This window comes from Papio anubis, chromosome 8, assembly GCF_008728515.1.
Source record: "Papio anubis isolate 15944 chromosome 8, Panubis1.0, whole genome shotgun sequence".
Lineage (NCBI taxonomy): Eukaryota > Metazoa > Chordata > Mammalia > Primates > Cercopithecidae > Papio > Papio anubis.
The window spans coordinates 58,974,415-58,998,068 of record NC_044983.1 but is presented as its reverse complement, the minus strand read 5'-3'; the positions used below and the strand labels follow the sequence as shown (position 1 = coordinate 58,998,068).

Here is a 23,654-nt window from a genome sequence, read left to right as displayed (position 1 = left end):
GAAAGGCAAAATATTTGTCTTAGTCCATTTCGGGCTACTGTAACAGAATGCCACAGACTGAGTAATTTACAAAGAAAAGAAAGCTATTGGCTGGGTGCGGTGGCTCACGCCTGTAATCTCAGCACTTTGGGAGGCTGAGGTGGGAGGATCACCTGAGGTCGGGAGTTCAAGACCAGCCTGACCAACATAGAGAAACCCCATCTCTACTAAAAATACAAAATTAGCCAGGCGTGGTGGCACATGCTTGTAATCCCAGCTACTCAGGAGGCTGAGGCAGGAGAATTGCTTGAACCCAGGAGGCCGAGGTTGTGGTGAGCCGAGATCATGCCATTGTATTCCAGCCTGGGCAACAAGAGCAAAACTCTGTCAAAAAAAAAGAAAGAAAGAAAAAGAAAAAGAAAGTAATTTTTTACACTTCTGGAGGCTGGAAAGTTCAAGGTAGAGGGGCCGCCTCTGGTGAGGACCATTTTGCTGTGGCAGAAGTTTGGGGAGCAATAGAGCACAAGGGAGCAAGAGCAAGACAGGGATGAACTCACTTTTATAACAAAACCACCCTCATAATGGCATTCATCTGTTCATGAGCCCTCATGACCTAATCACTTCTTACTAAGCCCCACCTATCAACACCGTCACATTTGGGATTAAAGAATTTTAGGGGACATATTTGATCCGTAGTAATATTTCTTGCTATTTTCAAAATAGACAAGAATATAAGAAATTTATACTCAAACATAGGAAGAATGGGAAATGTTCACTGAATTCAATCTATACCTTTAAATCAGCCGTCCCCAACCTTTTCTGGCACCAGAGACCAGTTTCACAGAAGGCAGTTTTTCCACAGGGGATTGGGGAGGTTTCGGGATAAAACTGTTCCTCCTCAGATAATCAAGCATTTAGTTAGATTCTTATAAGGAGAGCACAACCTAGATCCCCCACATGCACAGTTCACAATAGGGTTCAGGCTCCTATAAGAATCTAATGCTGCTGCTGATCTGACAGGAGGCAGACCTCAGATGGTAATGTTCGATGGCCTACCACTCACCTCCTACTGGGAAGCCCAGTTCCTAACAGGCCACAGAGTGGTACTGGTTCACAGCCAGGCGACTGGGGACCCCTGCTTTAAATGACTGATTTAAAGGGCAAACTAGAGACAGTGATATCATTTAGAGAGGTTTTCTGATTCTGATAACTCTCTACTTTTCTAGGCATTCCAAACTAGAAGCAGATGTTATCTGGACAATCAGTTGCTACCCCCTGCTAATCCCTAAAAGAGGTAATCTGCCACCCAGGAACTAACATTGACTCATCAGAAATTGTTTCATACACTCTGGTTTCCCAAAGGACTTGACTCAGATGCTTACCCTTAAATTGTTCTGTATTAGGGTATTTTGCAGCAGGAAAAGAGCATGAGAAGTTTGATCTTGACATGGCACACTCCAGGTGACTGCAGAGCCTACCCAGAACAGCCTAGCCGGACTTGACCCTCCAAATCTGCAAGTTAATAACATTCATTAAGTGCTGCACATATGCTTGTATTGACTACTGTGCTAGATAAAGACAATGTCTATTTTCAAGGAAAATAAGTCAGGCTGGGAAAGTCCAACAATAGCAAAAAAAAGTATGAAGAAACATCATATTATAGTAATATGATGCAGAGACAGTACATGGTTCTGTGCAGTATGAAGAAGGATAAGATCAGAATACACCGATTGGCATGATTTTAACGCTTGAGTGTGTCCTACTCACAATAAACATGATTATCAGGAGCTCGGTACCTTCCGTCTACCACATAGCTCACCCCTGGTCTGTATTTGTCCCCCAAAAGGTGAATAGCTGAATCACTTAAAGCATCCTTTATTAATCACCAGTTACTATGTACGTCGAGCCTCTGAAACAATTTCAGTGTAACATTCTTGTTCTAGGGGCATATAAACAGAAATTGGCTTATAAATTTGAGTTAATAAGCTTGAAAACAAACTAGAGAGAAATTAATGTACAGTTCGGGTTTCTCATAATCAACCCCCAGATGCGAGAGTCTAGACAGGCAATAATAAAGATTAACAATCTTATCAGGATTATGAGGCAGCAAATTATTGAAAAAGATACTATGATTTATTATCATCATCAAAAGAACTATTCCAGAGCCACAGAAAATAATGTGAGTCAGATTCCAGAAGAGATAGAGGCAACTGTTAATCCCTAAGATGACATGTATCTTGGTATCTCAAAATTATTTGAAAATGCAGTGAAGAAATTAATTTTGTCTATCTTGAAAAAAAGGACATAATGTCAAATTATTAGTACACATTTATAAGAGCCTGCGCCACATCAGACCACATCACATCTTTTGACAGAACTGAATGAGTACACAGGAACACCAGGCTAATGATAACATATTTAGATTTTAACAAAGCACTCAACACTGTTTTATGATGAAAATCCGTGAGAAGTCTGTAGATATGTAGATAAAGGAGCTAACGTTGACATAGTAATTAAATAACTAGTTTCTAGAAAGCTTAGATAAATAACAGTGCTGTTGTCTGTTATATTTCTTCTTGGGTTCCAAATGGCAATACAGGGATTTTTTATGTGTCCCAACTTTGTAAATTAAAAGATGTGTCTCAGAGCACATAAACTCTGAGAGCATGTGATGTATCAAAGAAAAGATATAGTGAAGGGGCACTGAGGGGGAAAATTGCAGAAACCTCGGAAGGTGGCACAGAGAATTCAGAAAAGTTAGGTTGAAAGGAGAATCAGGCCGGGCGCGGTGGCTCAAGCCTGTAATCCCAGCACTTTGGGAGGCCGAGACAGGCGGATCACGAGGTCAGGAGATCGAGACCATCCTGGCTAACACGGTGAAACCCCGTCTCTACTAAAAAATACAAAAAACTAGCCGGGCGAGGTGGCGGGCGCCTGTAGTCCCAGCTACTCGGGAGGCTGAGGCAGGAGAATGGCGTAAACCCGGGAGACGGAGCTTGCAGTGAGCTGAGATCCGGCCACTGCACTCCAGTCTGGGCGACAGAGTAAGACTCCGTCTCAAAAAAAAAAAAAAAGAAAAAGAAAAAGAAAGGAGAATCAGCATCTTGGTTAGTCATTGTTTCATCATATCCTGCAGGACACCATGAACTCAAATAAATGTTCTGAGTTTGTTCCTTTAGCTAATCGTGTCCCTCATCCTCGATGACTGAAACCAGATTTTCCCCTCTGATCTAGGACAGGGGTTTCATATGTTTCGTCGACTGCTATATCCCTAGTACTTAGAAAATTGCTTCATAAATAGTTGTCAAATGAATAGTAAAAATGGTCATATGCTCACTGAAATTATCTACCCATTGGATACAATGTATTAAATCAATAGTTTTTCTCTGTGGTAATAATAAACACTTACAAATGCAAGTGGAAGACTATTCCTTTCACAAAAATGATAAAAACTATAGCATAGTAACAATACAAGCACAGCACATATATGAAGAACATTGTAAATCTTATCAGAAGACACAAAACAAAATTGGAACAAATGCAAAGATGTACCATTGTTGGATGGGAAGATAATAATAAAAATGTCATTTTTCCCAAAAGCCATAGGTAAATCAATGCAGTTCTAATTTGTATCCCAAAAGAATCTTTTATCTCAATACAGCTATCATAAGTTTCATGAGGAAGAGTAAATATCCAGAATAGCCCAAAAAAAGTATTTTAAAATATCTAATGACAATGAGAGATAGACTATACAGCTACTGTAATACAGTTGTTATTGTGTTGACATGAAAATAGATTAAAAATAATAAATCAGTGGAAAAAAATAAATAACTCAAAAATAAATAGACATAAGTACATATGTGGCAAAGGGATATATTAATTTTCCCTTTAAAGCCATTTTTATTGATGCATAACAGATGTACATACTTTTGGGGTACATGTGATAATGTAATCCATTCATATAATTTGTAAAGATTAAATAGGTGTATTTGGGATATCTCACTTAAGTATTTGTTTTTTCTTTATGCTAGAATCATTCAAATTATTCTCACTTGACTATTTTGAAATATACAATAGATTATTGGAAACTGTAGTCACCCTACTAATCTATTGAATACTGGGGTCTTATTTATTCTATCAAGCTGTATATTTATACCTATTAATCAATTTCTCTTTATCCCTCGGCCCCTTAAGATATAATTTCTTGAGTAATAAATTTATTATTTAATTTTCTAAATAATATAATAGTGTAATAATCATATAATTTTCTAACCCCTAGAATAATACTGGGGGTGGGAGGAAATAAAGTTGGACCTCTATTTATACTATATACAAAATAAAAATAAATAAAATTAAAATGTTTAAACAAAATGTAAGAGACTACACATACAATATAGGTGTACAGGAAATTATATTAACCAAACGAGAAAAACCAAAAGCTTAAAGAAAACAATAAAGAAAGGACGGAAGAAAGAGAGGGAAGTGGGAAGAGAGGAAGGGAAAATATTTGATAATATAATTTTTAAATTTGGGTAAAAGTTCACAAATAAAATTAATAGATAAACACTGCTTTGGGGGAAAAAACATTTTACACCTTAAGACATCAAAAAGTTATATATAATATTTGAAGAACTCTTACAAAATAATGTACAATAACATAGGTAAAGAATGTAAATAGGCAGTTCACAGGAGAGCAAGTGTAAGTGACCAGCAAACACATGAAAAGATGTTCAAATTCGTTAGTAGTTGAGTAAATGCCAAAAAAAGAGATAACAATGAGATGTCACATCTGACAAAAAATAAAGCAAAATAAGGATCCATACTGACAAGAATGTCAGGGGAAGGGAGACTCTCCTACACGACCTGAGTGAAATGTCAGTTTTACAGTCTTTCTGAAAGACAGTCGAGCAATATCTGTTATTATTTAATATATTTGCATCCTTTGATCTCGCAATTCTACCGGTCACATAACAATATATCACATTTTATATTACATAAAAATAAGAGCATCAGGCCGGGCATGGTGGCTCATACCTACAATCCCAGCACTTTGTGAGGTCAAGGCGGGTGGATCACTTGAGGTCAGGAGTTGGAGACCAGCCTGGCCAACATACTGAAACTCCTCCTCTACTAAAAATACAAAAATTAGCTGGGCGCAGTGGCGCGTACCTGTAATCCCAGCTACCCAGGAGGCTGAGGCACGAGAATCACTTGAACCTGGGAGGTGGAGGTTGCAGTGAGCCGAGATCACACCATTGCACTCCAGCCTGGGAGACAGAGTGAGATCCTGTCTCAAAAAAATTAGTTAATTAATTAAATGAATAAATAAAGGCATTAGTGTCTAAAAATACATACAAGTACGTTTATTGTAGCATTGTTGAGAATGATCAACAACGGCAAGCAAGTGAATGCCCAGCAACTTAGGGAATGGTTGAACATATTAAGATTAATTTACATAATAAAATATTATGTATCTATTACAATGAGTTTGAATTTTACTAGATAATTGGAGAGATTTTCTTGAAGTTTCTTTGAGAAAAAGAAAATGCAGAGGAGTAGAAATAATATAATCTCATTTTTTAAAACAACTGAAAAATTGCCTCTCTCTGTACAGTTGTGCATATATGAGCGTGCATATATATATAGCTTATTTGTAATTATAGAGCATGAAGAAAAACAGATTCATGACAGGTAAGGCCTGTCTGATTTGGAGAAAAAGAAAGGAGAGTGGCAAAAGGAGGCAAAGATAAAAAAAGTATAGCCCTAAAAAAATTATGATATGATTCCATTTAAGCATTTATGTAAATGTATGTGTATGTATGTATGTGAGCATATATATAAAGAAAAATTTTAAATAAATTTTTAAAAATTTAAAAAGAGAAAGGAAAGGAATAAAAAGATGGAGGTGAAAAGGGTGACAGGGAGAGACAGAGAAACAAAAAGAAAGAGAGAGAGAGAAATTGACAGTGGCTTTGGCAATCAGCCTTTTTGGACTCACATTACATCAACTGACTACTTCCTTTGCTAGTCACTTAAGACTCAACATTGATAGCTTTCTCTGATATATCAGAGAGCTGGGCATGGTGGCATTTGCCTGTAGTCCCAGCTACTTGGGAGGCTGAGATGGCAGGGTCACTTGAACCTAGGAGTTTAAATTCAGCCTGGGCAAAGTGAGACTCTGTCTCTACAACACACACACACACACACACACACACACGCACACACACAGTCCTATATGTATATAATAATATCAGATATTTAAACAACTTTAGTTCAAAATATGAGGACATTTTTAGTTTTGTAGTTTTTCTTTTCTTTTTCCATTCCTTGTTCTCTTCCCCCTTTTAGAAGCAGGAATAACCCATTGCCAATGTTGAATATCAAGCACACAGCTCAGAACATTCATATCTGCTTGAAAATCTTTTAAGCTGATATGTCTACCAAATTATTTTTCTAAGCATTTTATGGCATATATGAAATCTTAAACAATCTATTAAGTGAGAGGCTTCTCCTAAAAGTAAAACTGTTCAATTTCAGAAAAGCTTACTTTAGCAAAACTACAACAAAAGCTTCAATATCTTCTAAGTTACCAAAGACTAGATGCTATGTTTCCAACACAGAAGGAACAATTTCTGAAACACCTTAATAAATCTCAGTAATTTTTAGAACACCATGAAGACAAGCAGAAAACAAAGAGGATATCAATTTCTCAAAAGATCAAGGTCAATAGAATTGGTTTCAGCAACCATTCAACAATTTATAATGAAATCAAACTTGTCACCAAATATCTTAGGAAAGTAATTACAGTAGACATACTTTGAGGCTACGGGTTAGCATAAGATGTCACCAGGGAATTAAGAATGATGACGATGCTATAGATTTAGAGAACAATGGATGAGAAATACGAATACTGTGGAAAAAGGTTTTACTACGGACAGCAAGTCTGTAGAGCAAAATTAATATAAAACTTGAATTCAGTTTGGTATCAGCCAAATAATCTATGCCCATTAAAATTTTACATTCAACCTTCATCTACCCATTCATTCAACCTGCCTCCCTCATCCTTTCCTGCTTTAGAAACAGAAGACTGGCCCTGAAATACCTTGATTAATAATAATCTCAGCCTATTTTTTGTTGAGTCCCTCCTCTATAAAAACTACTCTTAATGTAATCTCATTTAAGTATAGTTGCAATTTTATGAAACAGGTATTTATTTCACCATTTTAAGATGAGAAGACTGAGGCATGGGGAGGTATCATGGATATGACCAAGGTCAAATGGCTAATAGGTGGCAGAACAGAAATTTACAGTCATAGATAAGTTCAAAATCTGAGCTTTTTCTGTTCGACAGCCATAAGTCTCTTGTTAGGTCAATCGGCCATAGGGATGGCTTAACATAAACAACCTGTCACATCCACAGCTACATAGCTTCGAGTCACCAATTCAAAATTTTGATGTGTGTCCCTCCCCAAATCTCATATTGAAATGTAATCCTCAATGTTGGAGGTGGGGCCTGGTGGGAGGTAATTGGATCAAAACGGCAGATTCCTTGTGAATGGTTTAGTACTATCCCTCTTGGAACTGTCCTAATGATAGTGAATGAGTTCTTGTGAGATTTGGTCATTTAAAAGTGTATGTGGCTGTAAGTGGTGGCTCTGGCTGGTCACAGTGGCTCATGCCTGTAATCCCAGCATTTGGGGAGGCTGAGGTAGGCAGATCACCTGATGTCAGGAGTTCGAGACCAGCCTGGCCAACATGGTGAAACCTTGTCTCTACTAAAAATACAAAAATTAGCTGGGCGTGATGGTGGGTGCCTGTAATCCCAGCTACCTGGAAGGCTGAGGCAGTAGAATTGCTTGAACTCAGGAGGCAGAGGTTGCAGTGAGCCAAGATCATGCCACTGCACTTCAGCCTGGGTGACACAGCAAGACTCCATCTCAAAAAAAAAAAAAAAAAAAAAAAGAAAGTGTATGACACTTCCCCTCTCACTCTTCTTGCTCCTGCTTTCACCATGTGACAAACCTGCTCCCCCTTCACCTTTCACCATGATTGGAAGCTTCCTGAGGTCTCCCTAGAAACAGACACCACTATGCTTCCTGTACAACCTATAGAACTGTGAGCCAATTAAATCTCTTTTTCTTGTAAATTACCCAGTCTCGCATTTCTTTACAGCAATGTAAGAACAGACTCAGCAATATTCATCAACTCAGCAATATTCACAGTAGACTATTGTTGTTAATTCATTCAACATCAGCAAGACAAGTCAAAAGCTACCCAACCGCATGAACCCCATATTTCTTAAGCACCTTTCTTCCAGTGAAAGACACCCAGCCTGCTTCCCCCAATTGGTGCACATTCTTCACTCCACCATCATCAACATCCCAAACTCCCAAAACTCATAAGCAAGTGATCTCCAGAAATTAGTCATAACCCATCCCCATATCCTCTTATCTTGGGAAACATATACATTTTGTCCTCCTAAACTTAGAAAATCTCACGGGAAGAATATTAAAGGCTAATGGGTCGTTAAAGTAAGATTCCAGAATCTTATCTCAGAACATCATGGGTTAAAGCACTCAGAGACTCTAACCTAGAGGTCTCTAGTTTGGCACTTTCATTTTGCAGCAAAGAAAATGCTCCTGTTCCAAATGGAAGAAATTGGCCAATACGAAGGGGCCATAGGCCCCATGCAAGTCTGAAACCCAGTGGGACAGTCATTAAATCTTAAAGCTGTAAAATGATCACCTAGGCTGGGTGCAGTGGCTCATGGCTGTAATCCCAGGACTTTGGGAGACCAAGGCAGGTGCATCACCTGAGGTCAGGAGTTCAAGACCAACCTGGCCAACATGGTAAAAACCCATTTTTACTAAAAATACAAAAATTAGCCATGCATGGTAGTGGATGCCTGTAATCCCAGCTACTCAGGAAGCTGAGGCAGAAGAATCTCTTGAACCCAGGAGCTGGAGGTTTAAGTGAGCTGAGGTCACATCACTGCATTCTAGCCTAGGCGACAGAGTGAGACCCATCTAAAAACAAACAAACAAACAACAACAGAAAAAAGATCTCCTTTGACTCCATGTCTCACATCCAGGGCACACTGATGCAAGAGCTGGGTTCTCAAGGCCTTGAGCAGCTATGCCTCTGAGCCTCTGCAGGGTACAGTCCCCACAGCTGCTTTCACAGGTTGGCATTGAGTGCCTGTGGCTTTTCCAGGCTCATGATGTACGTTGTCAGTGTATCTACCATTCTGGGATCTGAAGAATGGTGGCCCTCTTCTCACAGCTCCACTAGACAGTGCCCCAGTGGCGACTCTGTGTTGGGGGTCCAACCCTACATTTCCCTTCTGCACTGCCTAGCAGAGGTTGTCTATGAGGGCTCTGCCCATGCAGCAAATTTCTGCCTGGACATCCAGGCATTTCCATACATCCTCTGAAATATAGGTGGAGGTTCCCACACCTCAGTTCTTGACTTTTGTGCACCCACAGGATCAACACCATGTGAAAGCAACCAAGGCTTGGGTCCTACACTCTCTGAAGCAATGGCCTGATCTGTACCTTGGCCACTGAAGCTGAAGCAGCTGGAATGCAGAGCACCAAGTCCCAAGACTGCATAAAGCAGCAGGGTCCTGGGCCCCACCCACAAAACCATTTTTCCCTCTCAGGCCTCCAGGCCCATGACGGGAAGGGCTGCCATGAAGGTCTCTGACATGCCCTCAAGACATTTTCCCCATTGTCTTGGCTATTAACATTCAGTTCCTCGGTACTTACGCAAATTTCTGCAACAGGCTTGAATTCTTCCCCAGAAATTTTTTTTTTTTCTTTTCTACCACAGGGTCAAGCTGCAAATTTCCCAAACCTTTATGCTCTGCCTCCCTTTTAAATATAAGTTTCCATTTCAAACCATCTCTTTGTGAATGCATATAACTGAACACTTTCAAAATAAGCCAGGTCATGTCTTGAATGCTTTGCTGCTTTGAAATATCTTCCACCAGATAACCTAAATCATCTCTCTCAAGTTTAAAATTCCACAGATCTCTAGGGCAGGGGCAAACTGCTGCCAGTCTCTGCTAAAGCATAGCATAAGTGACTTTTACTCTAATTCCCCATAAGTTTCTCATCTCCATCCAAGATCACCTCAGCCTGAATTTCATTGTCCATATCACTATCAGCATTCTGGTCAAAACCATCCAACAAGTCTCTAGAAAGTTCCAAACATTTCCACATCTTTCCATCTCCTGAGTCCTCCAAATTGTTTCAACTTCTGCCTGTTACCCAAATCCTAAGTTGCTTCCACATTTTCAGGTTATCATTATAGCAATACCCCACTCTGCCAGTACCAAATCTCTGTACTAGTTCATTTTCACACTGCTATAAAGAATACCTGAGACTGGGTAACTTATTTAGAAAAGAAGTTTAATTGACTCACAGTTTCAAATGGTTGGGTAGGCCTCAGGAAACTTACAATCATGGCAGAAGGTGAAAAGGAAGCAAGACACGTCTTACATGGCAGCAGGAGAGAGGAAGGAAGTACCACACTTCAAAACCATCAGCTTTTCTGAGAACTCACTCAGTATTATGAAATCAGCATAGGGAAAACCGCCCCCATGATCCAATTACCTCCCACCAGGCCCCTCCCTTGACATGTGGGGATTACAATTTGAGATGAGATTTGGGTGGGGACACAGAGTCAAACCATGTCATCTCCTCTATAAAGTCTTCCCCACTTTTCTAGAAACACTTGCTGGATTCCTTCTCCTCTGGGCCATCTTTGTACCTCTGTCAGTTATTGAAATATCCATGTTGTATTTTAATACTTTCTTTCATATCAGTATTCCCTCTCCTCCCCAAATACTGAGTTCCTTGAAGCCAAATGGGGGTTGTGTCTTATTCATAGTAGCAGTTCTTGCATTTAGTGCAATAGCAAGGGCAATATAGATTCTCCATATCTGTATGCTGAAGAAATGAATGGCCTGCCTGAGCTTATACAGTAAATTGGTCACAAAACCAGAGGTCTCTAGCTTCCTGATTCTCTGCCCCAGATATTTGTCTCTCTGTCTTGCTGCTTCTTTGAATCAGTGGAGAAAGGGGCCACAATATGCCAGTGTTGAAATACTATAGAGCAGCCTCCTCTGTTTCTCAAAAGGCCTAGATCAGTCAGGGTTCAAGCAGGAAACAGAAACTATACAGCAATTTAGACAGAAACATTTAATATAAGAATTACAAAAGAATTACAAAGCACTGAAGGGTAACATTAATAAGTAGGAAAATTCTATACAGTACTGTAGAGATAAAGAAGAGTCCTCAAGGAAGGAAAAACACTGAAGGGGTCCCCTTCCCAAGGTTCAGGTTCAGACCTCATTGGAGAAGATGTTGTTGCAATCTACTAGATGACAGAGAAGTTGGCTGGTCCACAGTCCTAAGGCAGGCAGGAAGCAACCCTGCGTGGTTCAGGTAAGCTGTAGCTGATGGGCAGACACACAGGCCTGCAGAGGGAGCCGGGGGGGCATCAGTTTAGACAAGAGGTCTGGGGGGCCCAGTGACTGTGTTAGGAGAGCTTCGGGAGACAAACCTGGGATGCAAGGAGTAGAAAAGCAGAGGGAGTTGGTGGGGTTCAGTGTGGGCGGGGTGCCTAGAGTGCCGTGTCTGTGACCATCAGGATAGGCCAGGGCTGCAGGGTCAGAAAGGGACTGTGCATTCCGGGCTGATGGCTGGGGCAGACCACCACTGAAATTCTCTCCCCTAGTGCAGCCAGCAGAAACAACAGGAAAAGACCTTTCCTCCTGCAATGTCCTTCCCCACCCTTTATGAGAAAGCTTAACATCATGTTCACTGTCAAGAAGAAACATGTAAAGGCAGTCTGTCCATTATAGCAGAGCAGGTATTAAAATATAAATTTGGAGCTGACAGTCAATAAATTGATAACTGGCACAAAGCCTAAATGGAAATCTAAAGGTGCAATAACTGCTTATGCTGAGTCTGTTAAGGTCAGTTAAAATGCCAGTCAAAAGTTAACAACAAGGCTTCACCACTATGCAATATATGCATGTTAGAAATCTACACTTGTACCCCCAAAATACATTTTTAAAAAATTTAATTTAAGTGGAAAAACAGGGTTGATCTGAAGAATAATGAGATAATACAGATTAAAATGTAGCACAAAATGGACTTTTAATTAATATATTTATCCAACTCCCTTAATATTGTTATAAAAGTTTGCTGTATTAGTTATCTATTTCCGTGTGACAAATTACCCCCAAAATTTAGCTTAATGCAATGTACATTTATTTTCCCATTGTTTCTGTGCATCAGGAATTGAAGCTCAGCCTAACTTGATCCTCTCTGTCAGAGGCTCTCAAAAGGCTTCAATCAAGGTGTCATCAAGGGCTATGGTCTCATTGTAAGGCTTTATTGGAGAAGGATTTGCTTTCATGCTCAATGAGGTGATTGTTTACAGGATTTAGTTTCTCAAGAACTGTTAGACCAAGGACCTCAGTTCTTTGATGGTGGTTGGCTGGAGTTTACCTTCGGTTCCATGCTACATGGGCCTCTCCAGTTTGTTCCATCAGAGCAAGCACATGAGAGGAGCCAAAGAGAATGCAAACAAGACAGAAGTCACTGACTTTCCAAACTTAGTTTCATTAGCTTTGCCATATTGCCCTCACCAGAGGCATGCCACCAAGTCCAGCCCACACATATAGGGAGGAGGTTCCCCAAGGACAGGTATACCAAGAGGTAGGATCATTGCAAGTCCTGGCAGAAGTTGTCTGTCACGTTGTCTTTTGCTCTTCACTTGTTACTGTTTTCCCTTAGAAGACAAAATGAATACATGAAACTTATTGTTTCAAAAGCCTTATTGGATGTTATTTTGGTGAGGTTAGAGGTGACAATGCTGGTGGCAAGCCTGTGATCCCAGTGCTTTTGGAGGCCAAGGTGGGAGGATCACTTGAGCCCAGGAATTTGAGACCAGCCTGGGCAACATAGTGAGAGCTTGTCTCTAAAAAAAAATTAAAAATTAGCCAAGGGGAAAATGGTAGATAGAAGGCAGGATTAACTTGCAGCTCCCACTCAGATAAACAGAGCAGCTTGTAGAGATCCAAATTGTGAACTTTTGCTCCAAGAACTATCACAGGAACATACTGGGAGATCTAAGAGAAGCCACAGACCCTCTGAAGGATGTGGATTGCCACTCCAGGCTCTGTGGGACAGTCAAGGAACTGTGAGCTGGCTTGCTTTCCTAGTTTGGAGGCTTGTAACCTGGGTCAAATTCCCAGCCTGCTGATTAGCTGCCTGGAAATAAACTTGGTACTGCTGGGGTGTGGGGGACACCGTGGGAGTAAGACCAGCCTTTTGGGCTGTGGGCTGCATGGGAGCTGGGTGAGGCCTGTGACTGCTGGCTTTCCCCAACTTCCCTGGTTACCTGTATGACACAGCAGCAGCAGCAGCTATACTCCTCCTGGGAACATAATTTTATTTTCCTAAGAACCACATCCCTATCCCCCACAGCAGTCACAGCAAGCCCCACCCAAGGACAGTCTGAGCGAAGACACACCTAATCCTGCCCCCACCTGATGGGTCTTTCTGTATGCACCTTGGTAGCCAAAGACAAAACACAATCTCTTGGGAGCTGTATGGCTCCATCCCACCATCTGATCCTCCCTATATAACTGCAGCTGGTGCATTCTTGAAAGTACCACCTCCTGGCTGGAGGCCAACCAACGCAAAACCAACACAACAAAAATACAACTAAGGACCCTCACACTTCACTCCCCTGCTACCTCCACTGAAACAGGTGCTGGTATTCACGCCTAAGAGACTTGAACATGAATCTCATCACAGAACTCTTTGCAAACACCCCACAGTACCAGCCCGGTGCCTGGTAGCTCCACTGGGTGGCTAGATCCATAAGAGAAATAGCAATCACAGCCAACATTATATTGAGTGGGGAAAAGTTGAAAGTATTGCCCCTGATAACTGGAACAAGACAAGAATGACCACTTTCACCACTTCTATTCAACACAGAACTGGAAGTCCTAGCCAGAGCAATCAGACAACAGAAAGAAAGAAAGGGCATCCAAATTAGTAAAGAGGGTGCCAAACTGTCACTGTTTGCTGATGACATAATTGTATACCTGGAAAACCCGAAAGACTCATCCAAAAAGCTCCTGGAACTGATTAAAAAAAAAAAAAATGAGCAAAGTTTCCAGATACAAAATTAATGTACAGAAATCAGTAGCCCTGCAATATACCAACAGTGACCAAGCTGAAAATCAAATAGGGAACTCAACTCCTTTTACAATAGCTGTAAAACAAATAAAATACTTAGGAATATCTTTAACCAAGGAGGTGAAAGACCTCTACGAGGAAAACTACAAAACACTGCTGTAAGAAATCATAGATGACACAAACGAATGAAAACACAACCCATGCTCATGGATGCTTAGAATCAATCTTGTGAAAATGATCATATTGCCAAAAGCAATCTACAAATTCAATGCAATTCCCAGGCAAAATACCACCATCAGCTGGGCACAGTGGCTCATGCCTGTAATCCTAGCACTTTGGGAGGCCGAGGCAAGCAGATCACTTGAGATCAGGAGTGTGAGACCAGCCTGGCCAACATCATGAACCTCATGGCTACTAAAAATACAAAAATTAGCTGGGCATGTTAGCACGTGCCTGTAATCCCAGTTACTCTGGAGGCTGAGGCAGGAGAAGCACTTCAACCCAGGAGACAGAGGTTGCAGTAAGCTATGATTGCACCACTGCACTCCAGCCTGGGTGACAGAGGGAGACTCTGTCTCAAAAACAAACAAACAAACAAACAAACAAAAATACCATTATTCTTCACAAAACTAGAAAAAACAATCTTAAAATTCATATGAAACCAAAAATAGCCTACATAGCCAAAGAAACTTTAAGCAAATAGAACAAAAGTGGAGGCATTACATTACCTGACTTTAAACTATACTATAAAGCCATAGTCATCAAAACAGCATGTTACTGGTATAAAAATAGGCATATAGACCAATGGAACAGAATAGAGAACTCCGAAATAAAGCCAAATACTTAAGAGTCAACTGATCTTTGACAAAGCAAATGAAAACATAAAACACTGAAAGGACACCCTGTTCAACAAATGATGCTGGCGAGAATTGCTTGAAATTTGTAGGCAGAGGTTGCAGTGAGCCGAGATCACATCCCTGCACTCCAGCCTGGGTGACAGAGTGAGACTCTATCTCAAAGAAAAAATATACATATATATCGTGCTGGGAAAACTGGCAACCACATGTAGAAGAATGAAACTGGATCTTCATTTCTCACCTTATACAAAAATCAACTCAAGATGGATCAAAGACTTAAATCTAAGACCTGAAACCATAAAGATTCTAGAAGATAACATCAGAAAAACTCTTCTAGAAGACATTGGCTTAGGCAAAGACTTCATGACCAAGAATCAAAAAGCAAATACAACAAAAACAAAGATAAATAAATGGAACTTAATTAAACTAAAAAGCTTCTGCAGAGCAAAAGAAATAATCAGCAGAATAAACAGACAACTCACAAAATCGGGGAAAAATTTTCACAATATATACATATGACAAAGGACTAATATTCAACATCTAAAAGGAACACAAACAAATCAGCAAGAAAAGAACAAACAGTCTTACCAAAAAGTGGGCTAAGGACATGAATAGACAATTCTCAAAAGAAGATATACAAATGGCCAACAAATAAATGAAAAAATTCTCAACATTACCTATTATCCAGGAAATGCAAATTAAAACCACAATGCAATACCATCTCCCTTCTGCAAGAATGGCCATAATCAAAAAACCAAAAAATAATAGATGTTGGTGTGGATGCAGTGAAAAGGGAACATTTTTACACTGCTGATGGGAATGTAAACTAGTACAACCACTATGGAAAACAGTGTACATATTTTTTAAAGAACTAAAAGTAGATCTTCCATCTGATCCAGCAATCCCACTCTTGGGTGTCTACCCAGAGGAAAAAAAGTCATTAAACGAAAAAGATACTTGCACACACGTGTTTATAGCAGCACAATTCATAATTGCAAAAACATGGAACCAGCCCAAATGCCCATCAATCGACAAATGGATAAATAAAATGTGGCATATATTAATATATACCATGGAATACTACCCAGCCATAAAAAGGAATGAAATAATGGCATTTGCAGCAACCTAGATGGAATTGGAGACCATTATTCTAAGTGAAGTAACTTAGGAATGGAAAATCAAACATCATATGTTCTCACTCATAAGTAGGAGCTAGGCTATGAGGATGTTACAGAAGAATAGTGATACAATGGACTTTGGGGACTCAGGGGAAAGGGTAGGAGAGGGGTGAGGGATAAAAGACTACACATTGGGTACAGTGTACACTGCTTAGGTGATGGGTACACCAAAACCTCAGAAATCACCACTAAAGACCTTATTCATTTAACCAAATACCACTAGTTCCCCAAAAACCTATTGAAATAAAAGAGTAAAATTAAAATTAAGCAAATAACTAAAAAGAAATCTTTGATCATGTGAGATGTGAATAGAAAACCAATAGAAAAAAAAAAGTTCCACAACTGATCCACTGGCTACCAATCAAAGTTAAACTAGTCATATACACTTGTAAGTTCTTTATCAAAAGGTTGATTTGCCATTCTGTATTTATAGCTACCCAATATAGTTGACTACAAAGCACTGTTATTGTGGTTATAGGGTATTTATTTAGCCTTCAGTTATGCCCACCCCTGTATATACACATAGAGGGGACTTACTTTGTAGCAGTTCACATTCTAAAAGATATAACATTGGTATGACTAAACACAGATATAGCAGTAAGGCAGACATCTTATATTTTGCTTCCTTATCTACTCGTAACACCGTTCCAGGGTCAATAGATATTCAGAAAATGATACACATGATAAATATTAATTCAACAAATACTTGTTAAATCCCTGGTGTGTGCCAGAAGCTACATTAAACACTGGGAAAACAGTGGCAAATAAGACAAGAAACATTCTTCCCTGATAGGACTTACTTTGTACTGGGAGAGCTACAAAATAAATATTTAAACAAATAAACAATATAATTACAGGTTGTGGTAAGTGCTACCAAGGAAATCAACATGGTTATGCAGTATCTGAGAGAGGTTAACCTCTGTAGGGTGGCCGAGAAAGACCTTTGTGACAAGGTGATATTTCACCCGAGGTCTAAAGAATGAAAATGCACTGGACTTCCAGAAGCCCAGAGAAAAAGTATTGCAGACAGAGAGAAAGGTAAGTACAAAGACTGTGGCAAAGAATTTGAGCGACTACGAAAAAGAAAAGGAGATGGTGCACCTGCTGCACAATGACAACGAAGGAGAGAACAGGAAATGAGCTCAGGGAAGTAGGCAGAGGCCCAAGCATCCAGGAAGCTTGTAGGCCAGAGAAAAGATTCCGATTTTGATAATAGATGGGATAGTGGAAACTGATGTAAATTTTTTTAATCTCCTTGGTTGTTGTGTGTGAATGGATGGGTGCATAAACTCAAGAGGAAGTGGTAGGGACTGTGAGGAAGCTGTCCCAAGCAGACAGGTGCCAGGCGATGGCAGCTTGGATTAGACTAGTGCCAGTGGAATTGAAAAGAAGTGAAGGATTTCAGGAAATAGGTCTGAGGAGTTAGATGTGAATAGGGAAGAAAAAGGAGGAATCAAGGTGAGCCTCCTAAGTTGGAAGGCTGAGTTTTTGGAAAGACTGAGCAGAAAAGCATTTTGGAGAGAGCAGGGGGCAGCACTGAAGATGTTTGCAGTAGGATTTACCAGTTTGTTGCTCAGGAGAAAAAACTGGGCTGGAAATATCAATTCTAGTGTAATTAGCAAATCCATGGCATTTCAAACCATGACAGCAGAATGAGATACCTGTGGAGAGATTGTAGATGGAGAAGAAAAGAATATCCAGGAGCAAGCCCTGGGGTGTGGAAATAGACATTGGTTAGAGGAGAAAGAAGAATCAGCAGTGGGGGTTAAGTAGGAGGAAAGTCAGGTAGGTGGAAAACCAGGAACTGGTGTCAGGGAACCCAGGAAAGGAGAGCATTTTAAGAAAGATACTGGTGCCAAATGCTGCTGAGAAGTATTAAGAAGGGAAGGGAAGTCTTGAATGAATGGCACTGCCTTCCATCTCTTTGAATAATTCACCCAAGGCCAGCCCTGGGGTTCATGTCTGCAATCCCAGCAGTTTGAGAGGCTGAGGTGTGTAGATTTCTTGAAGCCAGAAGTTCGAGACCAGCCTGGTAGAGACTTCGTCTCTACAAAAATAAAAAAATAAATAAATAATTTAAATAATAGCCAAGCACTGTTGAGCTTCTTCGAAGTTCTCTGAAGAAATTGAGAGAGGAAGAGGAAGATGGGGAGGTAGCTGAGAGGAAGAAGGTAAAGGGAAGTTGTCGACATCTATAGCAGGGGAGAGCTGAATACATTTAAGTGCTGTTAGAGCCAAAAGAAAGTGAAAGACAGAACGCTGGAGAGAGGTGAGATTGCTGACAGATGGGAGCCTCTGAGCAAGCAGGAGGACACATCATCCAGAGCCCTACCGGTGGAACCAGCTTTGGCCAGAGAGATTCACTTGGAGAGGAGGAAGAATAGAGATGTAGTGCACAGGTGGGGACGGTGGTGGGCTTGGGGCAGGAGGATTCCTACATTCTATGTGAAACCGGAACAAAAATCATCTGCTATAGGGGAGGAGGACAAGCCTCAAGAGAAGGCGAACCAGGGTTTATGACTTAGGAACTGGGGAGAGAGACTGGGCTGAAGTGAAAAAGGAAAGAGAGTAGAATCAAATACCAGACATACAAATCTCAGCAGGATTTTCCATTTTAGTCAAATACATCTCTTTGTACTGAGAAGCTGTAAAGTTAGTGTAATGGGGACTTTCTCCAAATCACAAGAGCAGGGGAATGCTAATGCCCTGTCTGCCTACAGCGAATCAGCTCACTGGGCTCCCCAGCTGAGGAGCAAGGGAAGCAGCCTCCAAGCCCCTTCCTGCCATTGGGTTCGGGTTTTTTCACAAAGTGCTTTCTTATATGTAGTACCATCCCTGGCCCTGCCCTAGGCTTTCGAAGGCCTTGCTCTGGCCTTGCATCCAGACCCCTTCCCACCAGGCAAGGATCAGGGACAGAGCTCACACCCCAGACCTCCAGAATAGGGCCAGCGCTGCCTCTTCCCCTGGCACATTCATTTTGGGGGCAGATCACTCCGTGGATGTACTCTTCTCTAAGCCTGAGTGGTGCCTGTGAGATGGCTGCTTGAAAGGAGAGGGGTGTGGACAGAGTTGGGGTTGCAGGTGGAGGGGTCCACATACACACTTAGGCACACACACACAGCACTCCTGGCACAGGATGGAGCTGGGGGTGGCAGCTAGAACAAGTGGCATTGTGAACTGTATCAGCCACATTCTATTACAATAGGAAATTCTAAGGCATCTAAGAATTTTAAATTAACCTTGATCTTTTAGGTCATTATGAATGTATATTTATCATGGCGAGAGGATAAAACATATTTTACTTCAAAATGTTTTCTCTTGATTTATAACTTTTAAATATTTGAGTAAATGGTGGGTAAGCCTGCATTTGTTCTCTTGCCTCAGCCTCACAAAAGATCGGGTGGACCACAGGTCCACACAGTCCTCCTGACTGTACTGTCCCAGGGGGCTGGCGTGATCACTCTTAATTCCCTTTATACATTGGCATTGCTGCTGCTGTGGCAAACCTGAAGAATTCAAGTTCTAGTCTTGCCAGATCCAGAAAAAGCTCTCTGAGAGGGTGTCTCTTACTTTGTGTACCCTGGTCTGCATAGAGTCGGTTTACCACCTCGGTGCCTGCACAGTGATCACTGTGTAGTTCCAGGCTAGAGGTGGAGTTGTTTTCCAACTCTCACTTGAGTGAGGTCGGCACAAACTCTGTCCCGCCTCTGGGGGGTGAGGCTCTGCATTGCAGTAGGTTAGGGCAGCTTCTTCTTCCATTTCCCCTCCACAGCTGATCCTGGCCTCTGTCCAAAGGTTCACTCTCAAACAGGAAAAGTAAATTAATTCTCCTTCTCTCCCTCTCTGTGTCGCTCTCCCTAACTTGTACAATGCGAGAATTCAAGTCCCCCATTTCCTATACTTTCCTCTCCTCTTCCATTGCCCTTCCCTTCATTGATTTTTCTACATGGTGTCACCGTTTATTTTTCTTGATAAGGATTTTGATCACAGATGACTTACCTAAACATTTTTTGTATTTCCTCAACCTCCATTTGCAACTTGGGCAGACAAGCTGGAGCTACTTAGTGTAGTCTTGGGAGATGTTAAAGAGCATCTTTAAGGTCATTTGTTTGGAATATTCCACACTTGCACATATTGTAATATGAACTACTTGAGGACTTCAATCCAGTTTACTTATGCACCCAAACTAAGGCTCTTGTTGCAAACTCTGGTCTTAAATGCTTCACCCATTCCATGCAAATTCAACTTTATTTTCAGAGTTGGGGGCATGAAAGAGATTATTGTCACCATTATTGAAAATATGTGTAATTCTTCACAAGTGCAAAATGATGTACTAATGTAAGAAAGCAGATCATTTTAATTCAGGGTCCGAAGAGGGCTGTCACAACAAGAAAATCAGTTATTCACTGTGTCTCCTTCAAGAAACTTGCTAATAACATTTCTAATAAGAGAAATCACAAACGGTTCTCCATGCTTCTCTGGGAAATCATTTCCTAAACTCTCAAGCCAGTGGGGAAAAACTGCTTAAAAGGCTAATTTAATATCTAAATTATTCTAATTTACCCTTTTCCCTCAAATATGGGAACTTAAGCCTGCTCCAGTAACACATATTAATGTCACATTTTCTGTCATCCAGTTTTAGTTACATTTAAGTGAAACTAATATTCACTTACTTTCCAGCTGCTTGTAATAAAATAATAAAAAATTCTGGGGATTTAGGACAGCATTAAAACTTTAACGAGGTAGAAATTTCTGTTTTGGTCACATTGCTTTCAATTAACATAGCTCTTATGCTCACTGTTACAACTGCAGACTGCTGAAGAAACTTGACTATTAAAAGTAAAATAATTAATTAATTAATTAATGGATAATACACACACACACACTATATATATACATACACAGGCACACCTCGTTTTATTGCACTTCACTTTACTGTGCTTTGCAGACATTGCATTTTTCACAAATTGTGGTTTGTGGCAATCCTGCATTGAGCAAGTCTGTCAGCACCATTTTTCCAACAGATGTGCTTGCTTTGTGTCTCTGTGTCACATTTTAGCAATCCTCACAATATTTCTAACTTTATTATTATTATTATTATTATTATTACATCTGTTATGGTGATCTGTGGTCTATAAGCTTTGATATTACTATTGTAATTGTTTTGGGACTCCACAAACCCTACTCATATAAGACAGTGAACTTATTGGATAAATGTGTGTATTCCGGCTGCTCTACTGACTGGCCATTACCCTATCTCCCTTCTGCTTCTCAGGCCTCCCTATTCCCTGAGACACAACAATATTGAAGTTAGGCCAAGTAATGATCCTACAATGTCCTCTATGTGTTCAGGTTAAAGAAAGTGTTGCATATCTTTCACTTTAAATCAAAAGCTAAAAATATTTAAGCATTTCTACTGCTCAGAAAAAAATATTCCGTCTAAAATATTACTGCTCGTTGGCAATGCACCTGGTCACCAAGAGCTCTCATGGAAGTGTGCAAGGGGATTAATGTTGTTTTCATCCCTGCTAACACAACATCCATTCTGCAGCCCATGAATCAAGGAGGAATTCTGACTTTCAAGTCTTATAATTTAAGAAATACAAATCATAAGGTTATAACTGCCACAGATAGTGATTCCTCTGATAGATCTGGGCATCTGTGCAAAGTTAACTGAACGCCTTCTAAAAAGAATTTGCCATTCTACATGGCACTAAGAACATGCATGGTTCATGGGAGGAGGTCAAAATATCCACATTAACAGGAGTTTGGAAGAAGTTGATTCCAGATCTCATGATTGACACTGAGGGGTTCAAGACTTCAGTGGAAGAAGTAACTGCAGATGTAGTAAAAATAGCAAAAGAACTAGAATTAGAAGTGGAGCCTGAAGATGTGACTGAATTGCTGCAATCTCATGATAAAACATGAACAGATGAGAAGTTACTTCTTATGGATGAGCAAAGAAACTAGTTTCTTAAGATGAAGTCTACTCCTAGTGAAGATGCTGTGAACATTATTGAAATGTTAACAAAGGATGAACAATATTACATAAACTTCGCTGATAAAGCAGCTGCCAGGTTTGAGAAAACTGAATACTTTTGAAGGAAGTTCTACTGTGGGTAAGACGCTATCGAAAAGCATCTTATACTACAGAAAAGTCATTCATGAAAGTAAGAGTCCACCAATGCAGCAAACTTCATTGCTGTCACAGCCACCCCCATCTTCAGCAACCATCACCCTGATCAGTCAGCATCTATCAACACCAAGTCAAGGCCCTTAATTAGCAAAAAGATGTACTCACTGAACATTCAACTGAATGTGAGCATTTTTTAGCAATAAAATGTTTTTTAATTAAGGTATGTTTATGGCTTTTTAAACATAATGCTATTGCACACTTAATAGACTACAGTACAGGACAAACGTAACATTTATATATATATAGGGGAACTAAAAAATTCATATGACTCACTTTATTGTGATATTTGCTTTATTAAGGTAATCTGGAACACAATATCTCTGAGATTTGCCTGCTAAAGAGAGATTGGCGTGGCACAGTGGCTCGCACCTATAATCCCAGCACTTTAGGAGGTCAAGGATGAGAGAATCTCTTGAGGCCAGAAGGCCAGAAGGATCACTTGAGACCACTGGACAGCCAGATCCCATCTTTACATAAAATTTAAAAAACAATTAGCCAACTGTGGTGGTGCGTACCTACAGTCCCAGCCTCAGGAGGCTAAGGCAGGAGGATCACTTAAGCCCAGGAGTTCGAGGCTACAGTGAGCTATGATCACACCACTGCACTCCAGCCTGGGTAACAGAGAAAGACCCTGTCTCTAAAAGACAGAGAAATCACTAGGTAATGCTAAATTAAAAGTCATATATCATTAAAAATCCTCTCGCTACATAGTATTCCATAAGTAGCAGAGATCCAGAACACCAAAGAGAATTATGTCATTGTGATTGGTAAAACTTAGGCATTGTGAACAAAGTTCTGAACGTAATTCTTTCCTAATCAGGCAAGCAGGCACATTAAAAAAAAAAAAAATCTGTGCATTTTATCAACTATGGAAGAAACATCAAGGACCTGCCACAGTCTCAACTATTAGCTGGACACTATGGGATTTCACTTGCCCTACTTTGAAGAGAAAAGGCTCCTGTTGTCCCTTCTACCCTTGCAGCTTTTTATGCTTGTAGATACAAAGGATCTCCATTACTTTTACATTCCCATTGTACAAATTGAACACTTATTCCATTGTACTATCTTATTTTTTTATATTCGTATCTTCTATTTGTCAGCCATCTCAGATGTTGAAAATGTTATCAAATGACGAAGAACAGTGGGAATTCTTAAGCACTGCTGGCAGGAGTGTAAATGATTATAACAATCTCTGAAAATAATTTGACAAATTCTAGTCTAG

The 23,654-nt window shown here is 40.3% G+C and overlaps 1 long non-coding RNA gene across 2 annotated transcripts; it reads right to left on the bottom strand.

Annotated features, from left to right (window-relative positions):
• Positions 1–10,438: 10,438 nt before the first annotated feature.
• Positions 10,439–21,290, bottom strand: LOC103886843. Of its 2 annotated transcripts, XR_650669.4 has the most exons (4): positions 19,169–21,290; positions 13,396–13,431; positions 12,705–12,783; positions 10,439–12,525 (listed from the first exon to the last, which is right to left on the bottom strand). It is a non-coding gene; the product is annotated as an uncharacterized LOC103886843 (long non-coding RNA). The 2 variants fall into 2 exon arrangements; XR_001906033.3 differs by having other exon boundaries at positions 10,439–12,783.
• Between the last annotated feature and the right edge of the window lie 2,364 nt (positions 21,291–23,654).